The sequence below is a fragment of the Oncorhynchus clarkii genome, chromosome 20 (assembly GCF_045791955.1).
Source record: "Oncorhynchus clarkii lewisi isolate Uvic-CL-2024 chromosome 20, UVic_Ocla_1.0, whole genome shotgun sequence".
NCBI lineage: Eukaryota > Metazoa > Chordata > Actinopteri > Salmoniformes > Salmonidae > Oncorhynchus > Oncorhynchus clarkii.
Window position 1 is genome coordinate 46,013,670 of NC_092166.1, and position 23,752 is coordinate 46,037,421.

General features: G+C 41.0%; 1 pseudogene; it reads left to right on the plus strand.

The window, feature by feature from the left end:
• Positions 1-23,752, plus strand: part of LOC139377104 (mitochondrial Rho GTPase 2-like) — a 49,458-nt pseudogene that overhangs the window by 8,247 nt on the left and 17,459 nt on the right.

Below are 23,752 nucleotides of genomic sequence, written 5' to 3' on the forward strand. Positions count from 1 at the left end.
CTAGAACAAAGCTAACTATTGCAGGCACTGCCTGTCTCTACGCACCCCAATACGTCCCTCCTTCCAAGCTGTGTGTTTGTGTGATTTAGTTTTTCTTTGAAATTTTATGGGAAAAATGACTGATTTACAGTTCATGGCGGTTGCCTAATCACACATATGAAGTTTTGGAAAGATCTGACTTTTTTAACCCTTCGAAACAGCCCCTGTGACACCAATTATGGCAACACATCCTCATTGGGGTATGCTTTTTACAGAATCCTGAGTTTTAAGTCCTTACGTTAAGAACTGACTGATTTACACAGGGTTGAATGCACTATTTCTATCAAACTGCAGGTAGGGTATGGATATACACTTTTAGGGTGATTTTAACCACTTCCGGTTGGTCCAGGAAGCTTAGAATCGACACAGGTAGACCTCATAGTGTCCTGATGGACTGTCATCGAAGACAGGTTCATAAGGCATTCATAACCCACATAGGCTTCAGGTTGACTTTAGAGGAGCAGGCAATGTATTCCTATGGGGAGAGATGTCATTGTAATCTGTGAGATCAAAAAAACCTGATTTACTGTTAAGGGTTAATGCCACACAGTCAAGGTTAGGCTTGCACAGATCGGGAGGACCTCAGGTACGATCCTGAGGTCGAATTGTGCTTCTCACCCTAACGGTTCTCTCACTGTCACCCAAAAGCAAATGACATTTAGGGCCAGGCTTCATTTTGGGCCGACTTTTTTTCATGGTCGCTGCACTCAGAGCGAGCTACGGTCAAGCGGGGCGTCTCGTTGAACTCGGCACAGTCTGGAGACTATGGTGATGCCATTTTTTGTGTTGATTTCAGAATGCCATTTTGGTGATGGACCCTCTCCGTTTAAACATATTGCAAATGTACAAAAGTCAACTAGCAAGTCAGTGTCCATCAGAGCGAGCTACGGTCAAGCGGGGCATCTCGTTGAACTCGGCACGGCCTAGAGAATATGGAAATGCCATTGCAGGCTCTGTGTGTCTTTAAGCACCGCACTTTGTCACTCCATCCTTGCTGTGTGTGTGTCTGTGTGTGTGTGAGAGAGCTTTTCTTTGACATCTGTTGGGAGAAATGACTGACTTACAGTTCATGGGGGTTGCCTAATCACACATATGAAGTTTTGAAAAGATCTGACCTTTTTAACACTTGGAAACAGCCACTATGACACCATTTAAGGCACTTCCGGTTGGCACAGGAAGCTATAAATAAACTCATATCCTGATTGGGGTATGCCTTTACAGAATCCTGAGTTTTAAGTCTGACTTATTGAGTTATTTACGGAAGGTTTAGTGAGTGTGTGTGTTATTTCAGAAAATCATAGAAAATCACAAATCTCGCAGAGCTCCGCAGCACACTTTAAAAAGATTGTTATGAACACCCTGCAACTGGATCTGTAACTGTTTAAAAAAAAAAAAAACTATTTTTTAACATCACCAATTTGACATTGTACGATTTCTCTTAAATGACGATAGATAAATGGCTGGTTCTTTTTTTATTGACACCGGAGGCTCCTTGACTTTGACGTGAAGCGGGAAAAAAAATTCTCTATTTTCATTTTGGACCTTTAATCCCAGAAAAATGGCCATAACTCAAAAACCGTTGAGGCATAGATGCCATCTTGTTCGGGGCCAACTGCCCATTATGCCAAACCTACGCTCACCAAGTTTCGGCTTCTAAATATTTTCAGTTTTGGAGATAAGGTCCCGTCGTGATTCGTGATGTTTTGTACATTTGCAATATGATTATGCCCTCTTGTGGGATTTACCGGGACAGCGGAAAAATGACCAAAATGTGATAATTTTATAAAACGGAAACCGAATGTCCGAGAAAGTTTGTTTGACTTCCCGGTAGGTCCGGCCCTGCCGCTCGGCCCGACGCCGTCCGCGAATTTTAGAAACATTTTCGGACATCTAGTAAGGGACCGTACATTTGCAATATGGACTTTCTCACTAACCATACGGCAAATGTCAAAATGTTCCCTTTATGTATGTAAAGGAATTAATCACTTACCTTTTGAAGATCTTCATATGATTGCAGTCACGAGTCCCAGCTACACAATAAATGTTTATTTTGTTCGATGAAGTCCCTCTTTATATCCCAAAAATGATGTTTTGTTGGCGCGTTATGTTCAGTAATCCACTGGCTCAAAGGCGGTCAACATGCAGACGAATACAATCCTAATAGTACCGGTAAAAATTGGCGAAACATGTCAAACGGTGTTTATAATTAATCTTCAGAAAAATAACGAAGGGTGCGCACTCGGTCACACGCGCAAACCTGCACTGCATGATTCTACAGTCCACTGACAAAGGTCTTTCTTCTTCATTTTTCAGAACACAAGCCTGAAACAATGTCTAAAGACTTGACATCTAGTGGCAGCCATAGGAACTGCAATCTGGGTCCTAACCCATTAGATACTCAATAGGCATTCAATTGAAAACTACCCACATCAAAAAAAGCCCACTTCCTGGATGGATTTCCTTCAGGTTTTCGCCTGCCATATCAGTTCTGTTAAACTCGCAGACATTATTTTAACAGTTTTGGAAAAGTTTGAGTTTTCTATCCAAATGTATCAATTATATGCATATCCTAGCTTCTGGGCCTGAGTAACAGGCAGTTTACTTTGGGTCCACTTCTCATCCAGACGTCGAAATACTGCCCCCAAGCCCTAAGAAGTTAACGAGAGAATCACTGACATGATGTCAGCTGGTCCTTTTGTGGCAGGGCTGAAATGCAGTGGAAATGTTTATGGGGTATTCAGTTCATTTGCATGGCAAGGAGGGACTTTGCAATTAATTGCAATTTATCTGATCACTCAGATCACTGAAGTATATACAAATTGCCATTATACAAACTGAGGCAGCAGACTTTGTGAAAATTTATATTTGTGTTCTCAACTTTTGGCCACAACTGTACATTGATTACAAAAGTCAGTTGATTTATTAATTATATGTATCCACTGGCTACTACATCGTACAAAAGCAGTATTCTCACTGACATGGTACATTCAATGTTTACATACATTTTCTCTGTTCTCCAAACCACAGCATACACAAAGGGTGGCTCTGTTGGTGCAAACTAATGAACTGTGAAAGTGTGATTGTTTAAGAAAATGAACCTCCACTGGTACAATATTCCCAACCTGATTACTTTGCATTTAAAAGAACTCTCGTCATATTGTACTCATAATATATCACGTCCCTTACCCTGTCCCAAAAAAAATGGAGGACATTTCCAAGTTTTAGCTGGTGCAGTGCCTTTACTCTCTTCACACTCTGACTATGAAGCTAATTTCAGCCTGTCAGTTCCAGGCTAATTAAAGGTTAATGGAATCCCTCTGTCAGAACGTTGAATCTGTGTCATCCCCCTTAGGTGCCCCTCCGAGCAGAGGAGATCACCATCCCTGCCGATGTCACCCCAGAGAAGGTGCCCACACACATAGTGGACTACTTAGGACCCCCATTAGCCACTACAAAAGCATCAGCTACTCATAATACATAGTACAGAACACTATTAGTCAATGACTGAAATACATACATGTGAAATGTCTCACACAGCCTACATGTCAGTATATACACACAATATCTAGGCCTTATACATAAAACAGTGCAAATTACAATACAAGATATATCAAATGGCAGTGTCTCTTCACAGTCCCCTTTGTGCAGCAAGGTATTTTTTTAGTCAGTTTTTTTAAAACTGGTTTTATTGCTAGCTTGAGTTACCTGGGGTGGCAGAGTTCCATGTAGTCATGGCTCTATTCTGGACCTGGGGACTGTGAAGAGACCTCTGGTTGAATGTCTTGTGTTGTACCGATGAGTGTCCAAACTGTGTGCCAACTGCATGAACAGACAGTTCGTTACCTCACACAAAGACCAATCGTAGTGCAGTAAATTGCTCCACAACTTTGGAGGGCCTCCAGAGTGACGCAGTGGTCTAAGGCATTGCATCGCAGTGCTAGCTGTGCCACTAGAGAACCTCGTTTGAGTCCAGGCTCTGTCGCAGCCGGCCGCAACAGGGAAACCCATGGGGCGGCGCACAATTTTGTCCAGCATCGTCCGGGTTAGTGTAGGGTTTAGCCGGCAGGGATGTCCTTGTCCCATCGCACTCTAGCGGCTCCTGTGGCGGGCCGGACGCAGTGCACACTGACAGTCGCCAGGTGTACGGTGTTTCCTCCGACACATTGGTGTGGCTGGCTTCCGGGTTAAGCGGACATTGTGTCAAGAAGCAGTGCGGCTTGGTTGGGTTGTGTTTCAGGGGAAGCACGGCTCTCGACCTTCGCCTCACCCGAGTCCGTATGGGAGTTGCAGCGATGAGACGACTGTAACTACCAATTGGATACCACAAAATTGTGGAGAAATAGGGGTAAAAAAAGAATCTAACTTTGAGCCAGGAGAGACTGATATTTTCCCTCCGTGTACATTTAAGTGCGATACGTGCTGCTTTGTTCTGGACCAACTGCAATTTACCCATGTCATTTTTTGCTGCATATGACCACAAAGCCAAGCAGTAGTCCAGGTGTAACAAAACTAGGGCATGTAGGACCTTCCTGGTCGACTGAGATTTCAAGACAGAGCAACGCCCTGTCATAGGACCTCTTCCTATTTTAGCAACCATTGAGTCTATTTTTTTTTTACCATGACAACTGTCCATCTAGGGTTACACCCAGCAGTTTAGTCATCTCAACTTGCTCAATAGCCACATTATTCAATAATAGATCTAAACGAGGTTTAGCGTTGAGCGAGTGATTTGTACCAAAAATTATGCTTTTTGTTTTTGAGATACTGTATTTAGCACCAGCCTATTGCTACAGTGGTTCCTCATTTAAAAGTTGCATCATACTGCAGCACAGCACACCAGACAACGTCAACAGTGAAGAGGCGACTCCTGGATGCTGGCCTTCAAGGCAGAGTTGCAAAGAAAAAGCCATATCTCAGACTGGCCAATAAAAATAAAAGATTAAGATGGGCAAAAGAACACAGACACTGTACAGAGGAACTCTGCCTAGAAGGCCAGCATCACAGAGTCGCCTCTTCACTGTTGACATTGATACTGGAGTTTTGCGTGCACTATTTAATGAAGTTGCCAGTTGAGGACTTGTGAGGTGTCTGTTTCACAAACGAGACACTCTAATAGATCATATCCTGCGTGAGGCTGGATTGAGGGGTATTCTGTTACATAAAGGACATCCTTTCCGTGTCTATGATTACGCGCCCGATGTGGCAAAGCATCGCGCCGGCTACAGGGATAACATGACCGAACTCTACAAACTATTTTCGGGTACGATTTAATGAAGCTGCCATTTGAGGACTTGAGGCATCTGTTTCTCAAACTAGATACTCTAATGTATGTGTCCTCTTGCTCAGTTGTGCACCGGGCATCCCACTCCTCTTTCTATTCTGGTTAGAGCCAGTTTGCGCTGTTCTGTGAAGGGAGTAGTACAAAGCGTTGTACGAAGTCTTTAGTTTCTTAGCAATTTCTCTTATGGAATAGCCTTCATTTCTCAGAACAAGAATAGACTAATGAGTTTCAGGAGAAAGCGCTTTGTTTCTTGCCATTTTGAGCCTGTAATCGAACCCACAAATGCTGATGCTCCAGATACTAAAGAAGGACAGTTGTATTGCTTCTTTAATGAGAACAACAGTTTTCAGCGGTGCTAACATAATTGCAAAAGGGCTTTCTAATGATCAATTAGCCTTTTAAAATTATTAGCTAACACAACGTGCCATTGGAATACAGGAGTGATGGTTGCTGATAATGGGCCTCTGCACGCCTATGTAGATATTCCATAAAAAATCTTCAGTTTCCAGCTACAACAGTCATTTACGATAACAATGTCTACTGTATTTCTGATCAATTTGATGTTATTTTAACCTGTTGAATCTATGGGGGCGCTATTTCATTATTGGATTTAAAAACGTGCACGTTTTAAGCGCAATATTTTGTCACGAAAAGATGCTCGACTATGCAAATAATTGACAGCTTTGGAAAGAAAACAGTCTGACGTTTCCAAAACTGCAAAGATATTATCTGTGAGTGCCACAGAACTCATGCTACAGGCGAAACCAAGATGAAACTTCAAACAGGAAATGAGCAGAATTTCTGAAGCTCTGTTTTCCATTGTCTCCTTATATGGCTGTGAATGCACCAGGAACGAGTCTGCCCTTTCTGTCGTTTCTTCAAGATGTCTGCAGCATTGTGACGTATTTGTAGGCATATCATTGGAAGATTGACCATAAGAGACTACATTTTCCAGGGGAACGCCCGGTGTCCTTTGTCTAAATTGGTGCGTAATCTTCAGTTGCGGGCATTTTCTCCTGGGATTCAGGAGAGAAAGCACACTTCCACGAACGATATATCATCGAAGAGATATGTAAAAAACACCTTGAGGATTGGTTCTAAACAACGTTTGCCATGTTTCAGTCGATATTATGGAGTTAATTTGGAAAAAAGTTCGGCGTTTTGATGACTGGATTTTCGGGTTTTTTTGGTAGCCAAACGTGACGCACCAAACGGAGCGATTTCTCTTAAACAAACAATCTTTCAGGAAAAACTGAACATTTGCTATCTAACAGTCTCCTCATTGAAAACAACTGAAGTTCTTCAAAGGTAAATTATTTTATTTGAATGCTTTTCTGGTTTTTGTGAAAATGTTGCCTGCTGAATGCTAATGCTAACGCTAACGCTAAATGCTACGCTAGCTAGCTACTGTTACACAAATGATTGTTTTCCTATGGTTGAGAAGCATATTTTGAAAATCTGAGATGACAGTGTTGTTAACAAAAGGCTAAGCTTGAGAGCTAGCATATTTATTTCATTTAATTTGCGATTTTCATGAATAGTTAACGTTGCGTTATGGTAATGAGCTTGAGGCTGTATTCACGATCCCGGATCCGGGATGGCTAAGTGCAAGAGGACAAAATGTGATTTCTCTCAAAAACAAGGACATTTCTAAGTGACCCCACACTTTTGAACGGTAGTGTATGTATTTTAGGCACATCATGTAAATTAGGCCTCATGTAAAATCACTGTCAAAAGCGCAAGATACTGTTGCATGATAAATGGGTGCTGTTAGCTTACAATATAATTTATGTGATGTTTGGAACAGTGTAAACAATACTAAATCAATTATAAGTAATACATGAAAATCTGTTCTAGTGACAAAAAAATTGTAAAGCCTCTAATACAGCATAGCAAAGTTTCAAAACAGCCGGATTTGTGAAATTGCTTTATCCGACATTTTGCAGTTGCATGAGGCTTGGTGATCACAGAATCAGTAGGATATTAAAACAAACACTCAAATAGGCAACAAAAGCAGGAACCGTATAGAGCTGAGTGTAGGGCTGAGTAACTTACTCAGTCCTGGCTTTCGTTCAAAGTAAGTTATATTATAATGCAGGGTTAAAGAAACATTCTTTCTGATTGTCTTTCTCCTCTCGCTACAGCTAATTTCATTTGAATTATTATGTGGATGATAATAAATGTATACATTTGTAGGGGTTGATGCATTTTTCATTAGGGCTGTTCATCTGGTCTGTTATGTTGAGTTTCAAATGTAAAACTTCAGAGTACTTCAGCCTCGAATGCATTGCACGTTTGTCCTTTTTTTGTCTATTAGGCTACACTTTACAGTAGGACTACTCTGACTGACCACAGCATCCATCGGTAGTCTAAACTGTGGCACAAGTTGGAGGATTTCACACCTAGCCGAACTATTAGACTATCCTTTTTTAAATGAATGGAGGTTAGAATTTTTCAGTCAGTCTCTCCTACCACACTAGAGTGCTGCAAAAAAAGAAATCAGCTGGCGTGTTGTCCCGGAGTTGAGAGAGAACTTGGGTAAATAAAATAGTGCAATTCACACATGGTTTTGTGCTTTACAGCCCATTACGTAAACGAAGAGTGGATGATATCCACCACGGAGTGGGACAGCACAGCACAAATCTGCAGATAACATAAGGCCAGCTATTGTGAAAGAATACTTGTGAATCTTGTTGGTTTCCTCTATCGCTTCAAGAGGCCTACTGTCCACCTGGTAATTGTTTGGTTCCAAAGGATAAAGCGTCATGGTGGATGACATCCTTATCCAGCACAGCAATTTGAAGAAATCCAGTGGTGAATGGACTGTTTTTGAAGTTTTAATATATTTATTTGTCTAATATTAAAAGGCTCTTTAAAAGCGATTTGAGTTGTCAATATCCCGCATTTCATTGTGAGAAGAAAAATATAGAATTCTTGGCATGGCTTCTTTTCAGCCAAATGTTGAATAGACATGCAGACTAATTAATGCAGGAAAATACCAATAATAGCCTACTGTCGTAGTTGTCCTTTGTATGGGTACAGTACAGTATGTGCCGAGGCTATATGACTGCGCCATCAACGTGTTTATTTAGCAGACATCACTTGCTGGGGTAAAGTCATTTTCTCTGAATCCCCTTTCCGATTGTTTGGAGCATCCAGAAAAAAAGCTTGTCTGGAGGAGACAGAGTGAGCTCTACCATCAGTCCTGTGTCATGCCAACAGTAAAGCATCCTGAGGCCATTAATGTGTGGGGTTGCTTCTCAGCCAAGACAGTGGGCTCACTCTCAATTTTGCCTAAGAACACAGCCATGAATAAAGAATGGTACCAACACATCCTCCGAGAGCAACCTCCCAACCATCCAGGAACAGTTTGGTGACGAACAATGCCTTTTCCAGCATGATGGAGCGCCTTGCGATAAGGCAAAAGTGATAACTAAGTGGCTCGGGGAACAAAACATCAATATTTTGGGTCCATGGCCAGGAAACTCCCCAGACCTTTATCCCATTGAGAACTTGTGGTTAATCTTCAAGAGGCGGGTGGACAATCAAAAACCCACAAATTCTGACAAACTCCAAGCATTGATTATGCAAGAATGGGCTGCCATCAGTCAGGATGTGGCCCAGAAGTTAGTTGAAAGCATGCCTGGGCGGATTGCAGAGGTCTTGAAAAAGAAGGGTCCACACTGCAAATATTGTCTCTTTGCATCAACTTAATGTAATTGTCAATAAAAGCCTTTGACACTTTATGAAATGCTTGTAATTATACGTCAGTATTCCACAGTAACATCTGACAAATATCTAAAGACACTGAAGCAGCAAACTTTGTGACACAAATATTAATTTCCATTCTCAACTTTTGGCCACAACTGTATTCCACTACCAACCTCAGCAATTTACCATCCAGGTTGTTCGTACCAGGTGGTTTGATCAACTCTTCCACACCCACTTTGTGGAACTCAACTACAGTGCTTGTCTTTCTTTGTTTGGTCCATTATGCATGAATATGAAGGATCAGAATTTGTTGTTTGCATGTCATGCTTACATTTTTCTTATCAACTAAAATGTTATTAAAGTGGCTGGCAATATCAAAGGGTTTTGTTTTGCACAAACCATCTGCCTCAATGAAGAATGGAGCCAAGTTTGCTTTTTTTGCCTAGAATTTCATTTTAAAGTACTCCAGAACTGTTTTACTATTCTTTTTATAAATTTTCTTTGTTCCATAGTATAGTTTCTTCTTCTTTTTGTTTGGTTTAGTTACGTGATTTCTCTATTTACTGTTTGCCAGTCTGCTGTGTTGTCAGACTTATTTGTTATTCCCTTTGCCTCATCAGTTGATTAAATTGAGTGCATTTGTTCTGTCCCTACAGAAACGGAACAGACTGATGAGGTCCTCAGAGAGGAGATTATCAAGGTAAAGTGCTCATCTCTTCTTTAGCTGAGCGCTCAGGGGTGAAGTTTCCCCTAGGTACAGATCTAGGATCAGCATCCCCAACCTTAACAATTAGTGGGGAAAATGCTAAATTGACCCAAGATCAGCAACTTCACGCTACACCTAGCTGAACAAGACATTATTACTTAATGAGTTGTAGTGAGTAAGTGTTGTAGTGAGCCTTGCACAGCTGTACCTTACAAATTCATAATTGGTTGACTTGATTTGGAGAATGTGTGATTGTGTGCTTTATTTGATGACAAAGTACTTACATTGCAACCATGATTTCTTAACCTCTAGTGTCAAACAATCCCGTATCCGGGAGCGTAATCATAGCCTCAAGCTCATTACCATAACGCAACGTTTCCTATTCATGAAAATCACAAATGAAACGTTTGGCTAAGAAAAAAAACGAAAATGCAGTCAACACAACGCCAAACTTTTTTCCAAATTAGCTCCATAATATCGACAAACATGGCAAACGTTGTTTAGAATCAATCCTCAATGTGTTTTTCACTATTCTATTCGATGAAAAATCATTCCTGGCAGTCGGTTTCTCATCAAAGGCAAACGGAAAAATACTGCAGCTGGAGATTACGCAATAATTGCGACGGAGGACACCAAGCGACCACCTGGTAGATGTAGTTTCTTATGGTCAATCTTCCAATGATATGCCTACAAATACGTCACAATGCTGCAGACACCTTGGGGAAAACGTGGAAAACGTAAGCTGACTCCTAGCTCCTCCACAGCCATATAAGGAGTCATTGGAATGAGGCGGTTTCAAAAAATGCAGCACTTCCTGATTGGATTTGTATCTGGGTTTCGCCTGTAACATCAGTTCTGTGGCACTCACAGACAATATCTTTGCAGTTTTGGAAACGTCAGTGTTTTCTTTCCAAAGCTGTCAATTATATGCATAGTCGAGCATCTTCTCGTGACAAAATATCTTGTTTAAAACAGGAACGTTTTTCATCCAAAAATTAAAAGAGCCCCCCTATATCGAAGAAGTTAACTCATGCAGGCCAATGTGGTGTATGATGTCACCCAGGATGAAACGATAGACAAGGTACCCTCTCTCACACATTTACACTGGAGTCATGTCAGTCATGTCAGCAAGCCTTGACACCCACCATCTCAGATTGTTCTGAAATAATTTCAGTAGTTAGCAACAGATTCAAGATTAGCATTCTTGAAACATGATTTTGTTGACATGTAATTTGAAAATAAGAAATTCAGCTAATTGATTGCACCCTTTAAATTTTTAGAATTCACATAGTTTTCAATAAATATGTATCCAGCATCCGATTTGAACCAAATGTCTTCCTACCATTGAGTAAGACATGAGGAATCCATTAAAATACAAACCAACAGGCCCCCCCACATGCCAATAGCACCCAAACAACCAGTTGTGGCAGACCAGGGGGTTGGGTCAAAACATTTACACAGATCAGACACGGACAGAGTAGGATTAGCTCAGTTTCAAAGGTGTTTACTAAAATAATAGTCCAAAAGAAAAGAACAGGTCTCCTCCAAGAGACCCTCTCCGGGATACCAACTTCTGGGCTCCGGGTCTTCCTGTATCCTGTGGGGATCAAAAACTGAACTCCCTCCTGTTACCTCTGGTACCGTCCCCAACTATATGGGAGTCCTTTCCTCCCCCAGTGTCTCTCCTGTGTGTTGCCCTTCTGGTAGCTTTATGGGACAACCTTTTTTTGAACCGTGGCACACCTTGATGGGATAAACTCTGTGGCACACTTAATAATTTATTAAGTGGTAATGACCTCCATCTCATCTGATCCATACAGCAAATCATCCATTTTCTGTGACGAACATTGTTCATAGTTGAAATACGGTTTATTTCAACTACTTTCATAGTTCCTTACTCATGATGGTTCATTTGTGTGTACCTCTTAAGAGTGTCCCGCAAATCTCAGATGGAAAGAAACACTGCTAAGTTTAATCACTTTTACGGAAGTGTATTAGGGCCAATTGAAGAGAAAAAATAAATAGACAGCGATGGGTGGTGGTACTTGGATTATTTTTCTTTGCACGGATATTGGCAATATTTAGAAACAATCTATTCCCTGTGTGGCAATATTTGAGATTTAATTTTTTTTTTTTAATTATATATGAATTTGAGAATAAAGTGACATATTTCAAGATTAAAGAATGTGATTTGGTTATTAATTGCATGTCTCCCTGACTCCCTGTTGCTGTGCGTGCGCCACCATTGAAATGCCTGAGTTCGAAAATATGTGCTAAAATAGCAAGGATTTCCTTGTTATTGCGAAGCAGGAATTTAAGTGATGCGGGTAATAAACTGTTCCTTCTCCCTTAATGTAACTTGACCTGACCTCTGCCCCCATTCCTCACTAATCCACAGCTCTCCACCCTTATCTGTGGATAATTTACCCCACCATATACAGTGGAAGTCAGAAGTTTGCATACACTTAGGTTTGAGTCATTAAACTTTGTTTTTCAACCACTCCACACATTTCTTGTTAACAAACTATAGTTTTGGCAAGTCGGTTAGGACATCGACTTTGCATGACACAAGACATTTTTACAACAATTGTTAACACACAGATTTATTCACTTATAATTCACTATCACAATTCCAGTGGGTCAGAAGTTTACACACTAAGTTGACTGTGCCTTTAAACAGCTTGGCAAATTCCAGAAAATGATGTCATTGCTTTAGAAGCTTCTGATAGGCTAATTGACATCATTTGAGTCAATTGGAGGTGTACCTGTGGATCTATTTCAAGGCCTACCTTCAAACTCAGTGCCTCTTTGCTTGACATCATGGGAATATCAAAAGAAATCAGCCAAGACCTCAAGGAAAAAAAATTGTAGACCTCCACAAGTCTGGTCCATCCTTGGGAGCAATTTCCAAACACCTGAAGGGACCACGTTCATCTGTAGAAACAATAGTACGCAAGTATAAACCTCATGGGACCACGTAGCCGTCATACCGCTCAGGAAGGAGACTTTGGTGCGAAAAGTGCAAATCAATCCCAGAACTACAGCAAAGGACATTGTGAAGATGCTGGAGGAAACAGGTACAAAAGTATCTGTATCCACAGTAAAATGAGTCCTATATCAACATAACCTGAAAGGCTGCTCAGCAAGGAAGAAGCCACTGCTCCAAAACCGCCATAAAAAGGCAGACTACGGTTTGCAACTGCACATGGGGACAAAGATCATACTTTTTGGAGAAATGTCCTCTGGTCTGATAAAACAAAAATAGAACTGTTTGGCCATAATGACCATCGTTATGTTTGGAGGAAAAGGGGGAGGCTTGCAAGCCGAAGAACACCATCCCAACCGTGAAGCATGGGGGTGGCAGCATCATGTTGTGGTGGGGGGGTGCTCTGCTGCACGAGGGACTGGTGCACTTCACAAAATAGATGGCATCATGAGGTAGGAAAATTATGTGGATATATTGAAGCAACATCTCAAGACATCAGTCAGGAAGTTAAAGCTTGGTCACAAATGGGTCTTTCAAATAGACAATGACCCCAAGCATACTTCCAAAGTTGTGGCAAAATGGCTTAAGGACAACAAAGTCAAGGTATTGGAGTGGCCATCACAAATCCCTGACCTCAATCTTATAGAAAATTTGTGGAAGGCTACCTGAAACGTTTGACCCAAGTTAAACTATTTAAAGGCAATGCTACCAATTACTAATTGAGTGTATGTAAACTTCTTACACACTGGGAATGTGATGAAAGAAATAAAAGCTGAAATAAATCATTCTCTCTACTATTATTCTGACATTTCACATGTGGTTATCCTTACTGACCTAGAGAGGGAATTTTTACTCAGTTTAAATGTCACCCATCATTACTAAAGCCCATTCTAAAGTATAGTTTCACCAGTCGTCTAACTCAGGCATTTCAACGATGGCGCGCACAGCAACAAGCCACAAGGGAGACGTGCAATTAACCAAATCCAATAATTTCATCTTGAAATTACAACTGACTTTAATCTCAATGTCTACTTTATTCTCTAAATATTGGCACTTAATTCCTGAAATATTGGCACTTTTTATTTTCTAAATATTGACACTCTAAAGTACCAGTGTGCAACAACAACAAAAAAGTGCCACCACCGTCAATTTTGGGGGGGTTGCACTTGGCACAAATATTCTTCCGTAATCTCATCTGTGCTAATAGTCCTCACAGGCGAAGTAAAATTATACGAAGTGCTTTGCTCGGGATGCGCGCCCCTCAAATGATACAAATGTAACAACCGCTCCAGTGCACTGGAGTTGAAACAACTATACAGTAACCATGTGTGCCATTTAAATGTATCTGATAGATTGTCTTTCTTGCGGTGCAACCAAGTTAAAATCCCACATCCATTCCACCGGCCATGTTTAAGTGTTCATTTCGTTTTTATCAGGAAAAGTTTTGCGATACACCTGAGTTTCTCAAGCCACAACATTTTCTTTGCAACTTTGAGTAGAAAAACAATCGCTTTTAGTCATGATGAAAATAAATTGTGGGCTCATCCTCAAAGTCAAGCCAGTCCTCCATGAAAGCAATTCAGTTTGTCTCTTAGCAACCTAATGCTTCAACTCTCCTTGAATAGTCCAAAAATGGCAGCTTTCTGAGAGGGATATCCCTATGGTGCAATTCTCATATGAAGAATCTTCCTACAAGCCCAAAACTGATGGAAAAATGGGCTAGTGACAAATGTTGCGACAACTCTAGTAAAATAATACAATTATAAATGTATATGTTTTTAATAAAATTATATACGAAAACATCTCTATATGTAGTGTGATTAGTGACATTTACCATTAAACCCAACCCAATACTATTGTTAGGTTCTAATTATTAGAGTAAGAACTCGACGGACACTGAAAGGTTAAACCAAATGTATTCTTCCCAAAGGATCGAACAGCTGAATCGACAAAAACATGTTTACAATAGTGGTGTATATGTTACCCCACTTTGGTTGGAGTCTCCTCCTCGCTAAACATTGTATCTTTATTGCTAGATGGGAAACTAAATGATACGGATCATAAACCTTCCCTTCTCCCTTAACGTGACCTGACCTGGACACCCTTCATCACTAATCCATGGCTTTCTCCCCTGCCACGTGATCGTTTCCCCTACACTCAGTACATTCCAAGCTTAATTGCATCCACCATATACCTTCCTCCTACAGATAACCATTAACCTCTGGTGTAACCCCTCGGCTATGGCACCGCTCAGGTCTCTATTATAACTAATGATTTAATAACATTTAAAGTTCAGAAATCCAAACCATCACTATTATCTTTGCTAAACACTATACAGTGTGTTTGGGACTTTTACCATTGAAGTCCATTAGAAACCATAAGATTATGCCAGTAGAGCTGCTGTAGCCTAATAGTTTGTTTGTTCATCAGGAATGGTCTAACTAATGCAGACCTTTTTTTTAATGGAATAAGGGACCGTTTCCCGGACCCAGATTAAGCCTAAGAGAAGGTCAAACTGAATTGCCCTCAGGAGGCTAAAAAGATTTGTCATGGGCCCTCAGATCCTCAAAAAGTTATATAGCTGCACCAACGAATGCATCTTGACTGGCTGCATCACCGTATTGCAACTGCTTGGCATCCAACTGCAAGGCACAACAGAGGTTTATGCGTAGGGCCGAGCTCTCTACCATCCAGCACCTCTATACCAGACGGTGTCAGATGAAGGCCCATAAAGTTGTCAGACTCCAGCCACCCAAGCCACAGACTGTTCTCTCTGCTACCGCATGGCAAATTTTAATTGCTTTCATGGAGGACTGGTTTGAATAGTGAGGATGACCACATTTATTTTAATCATGAGCAAAAGTTGTGATCCATTTAATAAACACAGGACATCAGCAAAATGTAATAAGGGTGTCGCAGTAGTAGGAACAGCGGCATCTAGTAGGGAAAATCTGGTCATTTCACACAAATTTATGGTAAATATTGCAAGCAACTTCAATGGCTAATTTCTATGAACAGGGGAAAAAACAACTCACAGGGAATACATTACATAGGAAGAAAAAGCAATATTCCAAGCCGCAGCTCCATACTACTGGTCAGTCATGGAGAACTGATACGGTATACAGGATGTTGGGGTGTGCGGGTACGTGGGTGACTTGATGATAATTTGATTCTTCATGCCTTACTCATTGTTAAGAGGAATTATTTTCCAAATCAGATGTTAAGTACTATTTTTTTATTGACGATCATATAAATCCAATACATTTAAATGGCCAATTTGGTGCAATCAATTAGCTTAATTTCTCAGATATCAAATTATTTAAAATAAAAAAATCATGTTTCAGGAATGCTAATCTTATTTGTTTCTAACTACAGAAACAATTTGAGCACAATCTGAGATGGTTGGTGTCAAACCTCTGCTTTTTGAGGTGGAACGACCAAATGTCTTCCATAGAGCTTCAAATTCCTTCTTAGAGCAACCCCATATGGAAGCATTTGGCATGGTATAACAAGCATTTGTATCATGTAGCCTACAGTATGGGACCAACAATATGATAAGGGATGCAAACTGGTGAGGGCCCAAAAAGGTGACACTTTTTTGCACTGAAACATGCAAAAAATCATTGCTAGGGGGAAATGCATGTTTTAACTAATTTAACAACAAAGAATATGATTTACATGATCAGTCTCTGTGTGTTAAATGAAGTGGTTCATTTGAAACCTAACCTCACAGATAAATAATTTAAAGAAAGCAATCCAATGTTATTTGTTGCCTAGACTTTACTGCAAATGACACTCAAGTCTTGAGAAAAAACAATACACTAATATTGCAGTTAGCCATGACAGCCTTTGTAATAGAACGCTTTTGACCACACACACACACACACACACACACACACATCTAAATATTGCACTTGGGGGAAAAATAAAGTAACTTTCACTGAGTAAAACGTTTAATAATCCCCCCTCAATTACACAAAGGTGTTACTGTCAAATTCAACACAACAAAATAAATAACTTTGGGCTACACTGCACATTTACATTGTACACCCTCTGCCTGTGGACATCTGTTCTACAATGTGCCAGCAGAGCATGATACCATGCTTTGTTGGCATAATTGATCTCTTTCAGGCAGAGTACACCTGGTATACCCCTTTTTATGCACTGTATTGAAAAAGTGAAAAGAGAGAAAGTGTGTGGTGTTCCTTTCACCTCAATAGTGGCATCCAACCTAAGCCAAGCCCAGCTCCAGCTACACTTGATCCCTGAATCCACTTGTTTAAAAGCAATGCCTAATTTTTCACGTAATTCTCTCATTCTGAAAATTTACCAAATACTGTAGAGGGAAAACAGTTAACATAGTGGTGAACATCAGCCAATTCCACCCAATCTCCTTACTGAATGTCAAGGGTAAAATCTTCTTTAGGGTCATTGCCCAGAGGATGGCCGAGTACCTGCAAAGGAATGTACACGTCGATACATCTGTACAGAAGGCAGGAATATCAGGGTTCTCTGGCTGCTTGGAACATTCCAGCATGATCTGGCACCAGATCCAAATGGCCAAGGTGGAGAAAAGGGACCTCCATGTAGTCTTCCTCGACCTCGCCAATGCATTTGGCTCTGTGCCCCATGAACTCCTGTGGTCTGCCTTCAGATTTTTCCACATACCGGACACCATCACAACCCTGGTGAAGTCGTACTTCCAGGATCTGCAGTTCTGCTTCACCACCTCATGGCAGTGCCTGAATGTAGGTATAATGGCGGGATATACCATTTCTCTGTTGGCATTCATAATGGCAATGGAGGTTATCAGATCCTCAAAATGGGTTGCTGGTGGACAGCGAGTCGACTCTGGTTTCCGCCTCCCTCCACTCAGAGCCTACATGGACGACATTACAACATTGACCACCACTGTCCCATGCACCAGGAGACTGCTCAGAAAACTCGAGGAGAACATCAGTTGGGCCCGTATGAAGATTAAACCATCCAAGTCACGCAGCATCTCGATTGTGAAGGGAGTACTCTCTGACCTGAAATTCTTCATCGGAGATGACCAAATCCCAACAGTGTCTGAGCAGCCAGTAAAAAGCCTTGGAAGGTGGTATGATGCAAGCCTGAAGGACAAAGACCAGGTGCAACAGCTGCGCAAAGACATCAGTAGTAGCCTACAGTCCATCGACAACACCCAGCTACCTGGAAAGTTAAAGGCCTGGTGTCTGCAGTTTGGTCTCCTACCCCAGGTGTTGTGGCCCCTAGCAGTGTGAGGTTCCAATCTCAACAGTGGAGAAGATGGAAAGGAGTCACAGGCTACTTAAAGAAGTCGCTCGGAGTTCCACGATGCCTTACCACCATAGGCCTCTATGGAGATGGTGTCCTCAAGCTGCCCCTCACCAGTCTAACAGAGGAATTCAAGTGTGCAAAAACCAGGCTCCAGATGACACTGAATGAATCTCGAGACCCAGTGGTGAGCAACAACGCGCCGACCTTGGCAACTGGGCGCAAATGGAGGCCAGGAAAAGCAGTCCAGGAGGCAACAGCAGCCCTCAGACATGCTGACATTGTGGGTCATGTTCAGCAAGGGAGAGGAGGCCTTGGGCTAACTAGCCGTGCTGCTTGGAGTAAGGCCACTGCACCAGAGCGGCGGAAGATGGTAGTGCAGGAAGTACGCCATCAGGAGGAGGCTGCAAGGTGGGCCAAGGCAGTCTCTCTTTCCAAACAGGGACAGTGGACTCGATGGGACAGTGTGGAGAAGAGGAAGATCAGCTGGAAGGATCTGTGGGCCATGGAAGCGAGGCGGTTGAGCTTTTCCATCAGAGTAACATATGACGTTCTTCCAACACCAGTTAATCTTCACCAATCGTATGGTGAAGATCCGGAATGTGCCCTCTGTTAAATGCCAGCCAACCTCAGGCACATTCTCACAGGGTGTAAAACAAGCCTCACCCAAGGACGCTACACTTGGCGTCACAACCAAGTCCTTAAAAACCTTGCGTCCGCCCTGGAGGACAAGAGAGCTGCCACCAACTCCCTACCATCCCCAGCAGCATCACACCCCTTACGGACAAACTTTGTCCGCGAAGGGGCTAAACCACCGAAGAGCGGCTCTACACCATTAGAGCGAGACCAGCTGCGCTTGGCCTGCCACTGGAAAATGCTAGCTGACATTGGCCGGCAACTTGTGGTTCCTCCGGAGATCGCAACCACCACCCTAAGACCTGACATGGTGCTCTGGTCCCGTTCGCTCAAGAAGGTCTTCATCATTGAGCTCACAGTACCCTGGGAGGACTCAGTAGATGAGGCTTATGAGCGAAAACATCTGCGCTATGCCGATCTAGCTGCCGAAGCACGGCATCATGGCTGGAACACAGAAGTCCGACCAGTGGAGGTGGGCTGCAGAGGTTTTGTGGCAACATCTACAACCAGACTGCTCAGAGACCTGGGAATTAAGGGCCAGAGCCAGCGTTCGGCAATCAAAGCTGTATTGGAGGCGGCAGAAGGCAGCAGTCAGTGGCTCTGGATGAAGAGGAAAGACCCCAGCTGGGCCCCGAAGTGAGAGGGCCAGGAGGTATGCGGTCAACAATGCTTGACTCAGGGAGGAGGACGCCTCTGCCATGCATAGTCCCATGGGATGTTGGCTATCAACAAGGCAACTCCTATGACTAATTGGGAATGGGACGCAAGCGTAGGATTGATCACCCTGTCGCTGGCCGCTTTTGGGGAGGGTGTATAGTGTGAAAGGCCGAAACACTCTAGGAACCAAAGGTACACTACTGACGATGCGCTCCCCAAATTTCACCAGGCTCACTGTTCATTAACTCTTGAAGTGCTTGCACAAAGGATAGTAACATCTCATCCTGTGTTCTTGGAATCTTACTTGAGGAACGGCAAGGAGTCGTATACCAGTTAATACTATAGCGAATTGGTTAGGTTACTAACGTTAGCTCATCTGATGTTGTAACGTTAGCTGTCTGACTTTATTAGCCAGCTAATTTTCACACCATGAACTCAATTATTTGATCAGTTAAGTTGGCTAATGTTGCTCAACATTTCTCTGGCTAGCTAACGAATAATTTGATCCAGCTAGCAAGATACTTAACAATACTTGTTCCACCACACTTTCTCCCTCACCTCAAACTTTCTGGTTACAGCTCATGAAGTACGCTTCATCACCTTCTCACCCCTATCTCCGTGGTCAGGCTTCACACCTACCTCTTTGTTATCATTCAGGGGACGCGCTGCTGTAACTGGAAAGCTGCCTTTCCACTCTCTGCTGTCTTTCCAGAACGCACGCTGATGTTGTAACTAGCCAATTGGTTGTCTCTTGTCTTTTCAGTTGCGTGCTGCATTTTGTTACGTGAATGATTGGCTGAGCCTTGGATACAGCCAGTATTCTTTATTATTATTATTTTTTTTGAATAAATGTATTTTATTCATAATACAAAAATCAACTTACATGGCTACATCAAACATGTCTAGCAAACTAAACACAGGTATTAACAATGCTCAAACATACAAAAATTATAAATAAAATACAAATTTAAGTGCAATTATATTCACTCTGAAAATATCTTATTATAATGATTCATGAAGATGTTATTATTTTTGTTATTCACTAGGGGTAGTGTTTTAATAAAAATTAAATTCAATCAGAAAAATTGGTAATTTTGGTATAGAATTTTGGAATTTTTGTTTGTGTAAAAAGTATTTGGCAACAAGAATAAAAAAATGAACAATCATTTCAGTGGTTTTGTTATCATTGCAATAGTAACATATTATATATTTTATGTTAAAATTATAGGCAGTGTTCATAATGGTAAATAAGTACTTTGCAAGGTTTTCCCAAAATTCGGACACAAATTTACATTCAAAGAATAAGTGAGACAGATTCTCACCTTTTTCACAGAAAACGCAGATATCATCAATAGCCACAAATTTGGAAATCATAGAATTACATGGATATATCTTATGCAAAATGTTGAAGTGCACTTCCTTAACTTTGTTTGGTATACAGTATTTGTAAGGTCTTAACCATGCATTTTTCCAGACAATGTCAGGAATAAGCATAATCCAGAAAAACGTTCCTCTCGGTGTAAGTTGGTTTTGTGAATGAAGAATTTGTCTTATATATTTATTACAACAAGATCTCTCAAGTAAGCCCACGCCTTCCAATCTGAGTTCTGGATAAACTTTGATCATTCCCAAAATTAAGATGACTTTTCATAAGTGTAGTTAGACCACTGGGAACGGCTTTGATCACAGAAATAAACTATCTGAAGGGTATTGGAAACTCTTTCAATGTTATAAATTGTTCATATGTGAGAATATTACCCTTGTTGTCGGAAACATCAAGAACAAAGTCAATATTCCTCTCATGCCAGCTGGGGTAGAACAATGACTTATTCCTTACAGTTATGTCTGAATTATTCCACAAAAGAGCTTTGAGGGGAAAAATTGTGCAGGAAACATATTTTCCAGGCCAGTAAAGCTTGTTAGTGAAACCTAGCCAATTTAGCAGGTAATCTTTCAGGAATATAATTACATTTCAGTAAAAATTGAAGACCTCCCAATTTATTAAACACATTATTTGGAATGAAATACCATATTGTATCGAGCAAACATGTTTTCAACCAGTTGATCTTGAAAGTGTTATTTATGTCAACAAATGTAAAACAATATACAGAAACAAGCAAATATTTTCAAAATTTTGTTATGATAAGTTTATTAAAATAAAATAAAAAGAATGCCCGTTGGTAGACGATGAATGAGCGGTTCACTTTTGCCTTCAGTTCTTTTGTTAGAAAGGACATTTTTTTTTGTTTGAGACTTATTTTTTCCAGATGAAGTCAAGAAAGGTCTTATTGATCTCTGTACAAGTAGCTGGATTTACACATAACGATAATGAGGGGTACACAAAACGAGACAGTTCCTCTGCCTTGGACAGAAGTACTTTCCCAAGTATAGAAAGATCTCTTTGTAGCCAGTTATTAAATATATTTTTAGTTCTCTTAATTTTAGGAGAGAAATTCAAATGTTGTCTGACTAAGTGTTTTTTTTGACAGATGTATTCCTAAATATTTAACAGTCCTGGATACAGCCAGTATTGCTCCAAACCCGCATCACTTGTTCGCTCACAGACAGTAATGATCCAAATGCCTCCCTCCCTCCCAAACTTTTCTTATCAGATCCACACGAATCACGTAGGTCACATATTTTGGATTCAAAACGGCGACTTTTGCGGAAAGGTGACTGGTTTGCATCCCTGTATGATAAATTAGAACTTTTATTAGTGTTTTGTAATTTTTTATGCACTCACCTTCCAGATCCGAACAAAATGGATCCCCTTGGTAAACGACAAAGCAGAGAAGGGGAACAAGTATGAAAATACTGTTTCAATTACCTGTGCTTGTGCTTAGAAGTTGGTGTGTTTTTATTTAATTAGATAAATTAAGATCCCCATTAACTGACGCCAATGGTGACAACTCGTCTTACGGGGGATGACATATTATGAAAAAGACATTACAGACAAAAGAGTTTACAATTTAATGTACATACAGTCAAAAGTTTGGACACACCTACTCATTCAAGGGTTTTTCTTTATTTTTACTATTTTCTACATTGTAGAATAATAGTGAAGACATTAAACTATGAAATAACACATGGAATCATGTAGTAACCAAAAAAGTGTTAAAATATTTAGATTTTTTTATGTAGCCACCCTTTGCTTTGATGACAGCTTTGTACACTATTGGCATTCTCTCAACCAGCTTCATGAGGTAGTAACCTGGAATGCATTAACAGGTGTGCCTTGTTAAAAGTTCATTTGTTGAATTTCTTTCCTTAATGCATTTGAGCCAATCGGTTATGTTGTGACAAGGTAGGGGAGGTATACAGAAGATGGCCTTATTTGGTAAAATACCAAGTCAATATTATGACAAGAACAGCTCAAATAAGCAAAAAAAATTAGTCCATAAATTCTTTAAGACCAGAAGGTCAGTCAATCCGGAAAATGTCAAGAACTTTGAAAGTTTCTTCAAGTGCAGTCGCAAAAACCATCGAGCTGTGATAACTGGCTCTCACGAGGACCGCCACAGGAAAGGAAGACCCAGAGTTACCTTTGCTGCAGAGGATAAGTTCATTAGAGTTACCAACCCCAGAAATTGCAGCCCAAATATATGCTTCACACAGATAAAGTAACAGACTCATCTAAACATCTACTGTTCAGAGGAGACTGCGTGAATCAGGCCTTCAAGGCTGAATTGCTGCAAAGAAACCACTACTAAAGGACACCAATAAGAATACTTGCTTGGGCCAAGAAACACGAGCAATGAACAATAAACCGGTGGAAATCTGTACTTTGTTCTCATGAGCAGATTTTAGATTTTTTGTTCCAACTGCTGTGTCTGTGAGACGCACAGTAGGTGAACAGGTGATCTCTGCATGTGTGGTTCCCACCATGAAGCATGGAGGAGGTGTGATGGTGTGGGGGTGCTTTGCTGGTGACACTGTCAGTGATTTATTTAGAATTCAAGGCACCCTTAACCAGCATAGCTACCACAGGATTCTGCAACGATACACCATCCCATCTGGTTTGGGCTTAGTGGGACTATCATTTGTTTTAAACAGGACAATGACCCAACACACTTCCAGGCTGTTTAAGAGCTATTTGACCAAGAAGGAGAGTGATGCAGTGCTGCATCAGATGACCTTGCCTCCACAATCACCTGACCTCAACCCAGTTGAGATGGTTTGGGATGAGTGAAGGAAGTGAAGGAAGGAAAACTAGCCAACAAGTGCTCGGCATATGTGGGAACTCCTTCAAGACTGTTGGAAAATCATTCCAAGTGAAGCTGGTTGAGAGAATGCCAAGAGTGTGCAAATTAAGGCAAAGGGTGGCTATTTTTAAAATCTGAAATATAAAATATTTTTTGATTTGCTTAACACTTTTTTTTGGTTACTACATGTTTCCATAAGTGTTATTTCATAGTTTTGATGTCTTCACTATTATTCTACAATGTAGAAAATAGTACAA